Below are 1,721 nucleotides of genomic sequence, written 5' to 3'. Positions count from 1 at the left end.
GGAACGTCCTCATGTCCCTCGATCCGCCCCGCGAACCGTCCCACGAACCGTCTCGTGATCCGTCCCACGATCCGCTCCGATCTAGTGCTGAACGGACGGCACCTCCGCGTTCAGCACACGTACAGCTCGACGATGATCTCGGCCTTCTTGATCCAACAAGAGAGACGGAGAGGTAGAAGAGTTCTCCGGCAGCGTGACGGCGCTCCGGAGGTTGGTGATGATCTTGTCTCAGCAGGGCTCCGCCCGAGCTCCGCAGAAACGCGATCTAGAAGTAAAACCGTGGAGGTATGTGGTCGGGCTGCCGTGGCGAAAGTTGTCTCAAATCAGCCCTAAAACCCCACTATATATAGGAGGGAGGGAGGGGAGGAGGCAGCCTCAAAACCTAAAGGTTTGGCCGAAATTGGAGGTGGAGGAGTCCTACTCCAATCCTACTTGGAGTAGGATTCCACCTTCCCACTTGGAAACTCTTTCCACCTTGTGTTTTTTCCTTCTCAAACCTTATGGGCCTTAGTGGGAACTTATTCCAGCCCACTAGGGGCTGGTTTATTTCTTCCCATAGCCCATGAGACCCCTTGGGGCGTGACACCACTCCTGATGGTCCCCGGCATCCCTCCCGGCACTCCCAGTACACTACCGATGAGCCCGAAACTTTTCCGGTAATGCACGAAAACCTTCCGGTAACAAAATGAGGTCATCCTATATATCATTCTTCGTTTCCGGACCATTCCGGAAACCCTCGTGACGTCCGTGATCTCATCCGGGACTCCGAACAACATTTGGTAACCAACCATATAACTCAAATACGCATAAAACAACGTCGAACCTTAAGTGTGCAGACCCTGCGGGTTCGAGAACTATGTAGACATGACCCGAGAGACTCCTCGGTCAATATCCAATAGCGGGACCTGGATGCCCATATTGGATCCTACATATTCTACGAAGATCTTATCGTTTGAACCTCAGTGCCAAGGATTCATATAATCCCGTATGTCATTCCCTTTGTCCTTCGGTATGTTACTTGCCTGAGATTCGATCGTCAGTATCCGCATACCTATTTCAATCTCGTTTACCGGCAAGTCTCTTTACTCGTTCCGTAATACAAGATCCCGCAACTTACACTAAGTCACATTGCTTGCAAGGCTTGTGTGTGATGTTGTATTACCGAGTGGGCCCCGAGATACCTCTCCGTCATACGGAGTGACAAATCCCAGTCGTGATCCATACTAACTCAACGAACACCTTCGGAGATACCTGTAGAGCATCTTTATAGTCACCCAGTTACGTTGCGATGTTTGATACACACAAAGCATTCCTCCGGTGTTAGTGAGTTATATGATCTCATGGTCATAGGAACAAATACTTGACACGCAGAAAACAGTAGCAACAAAATGACACGATCAACATGCTACGTCTATTAGTTTGGGTCTAGTCCATCATATGATTCTCCTAATGATGTGATCCCGTTATCAAGTAACAACACTTGCCTATTGCGAGGAAACCTTGACCATCTTTGATCAACGAGCTAGTCAACTAGAGGCTTACTAGGGACAGTGTTTTGTCTATGTATCCAAACAAGTATTGTGTTTCCAATCAATACAATTATAGCATGGATAATAAACGATTATCATGAACAAAGAAATATAATAATAACTAATTATTATTGCCTCTAGGGCATATTTCCAGCAACGGCCTCAAGCACAATTGTTGCATCTCGGCTTTTG

Source organism: Hordeum vulgare, chromosome 6H (genome assembly GCF_904849725.1).
Source record: "Hordeum vulgare subsp. vulgare chromosome 6H, MorexV3_pseudomolecules_assembly, whole genome shotgun sequence".
Classification (NCBI taxonomy): domain Eukaryota; kingdom Viridiplantae; phylum Streptophyta; class Magnoliopsida; order Poales; family Poaceae; genus Hordeum; species Hordeum vulgare.
The sequence above is the reverse complement of the archived record's forward strand: the minus strand, read 5'-3'. Positions refer to the sequence as shown.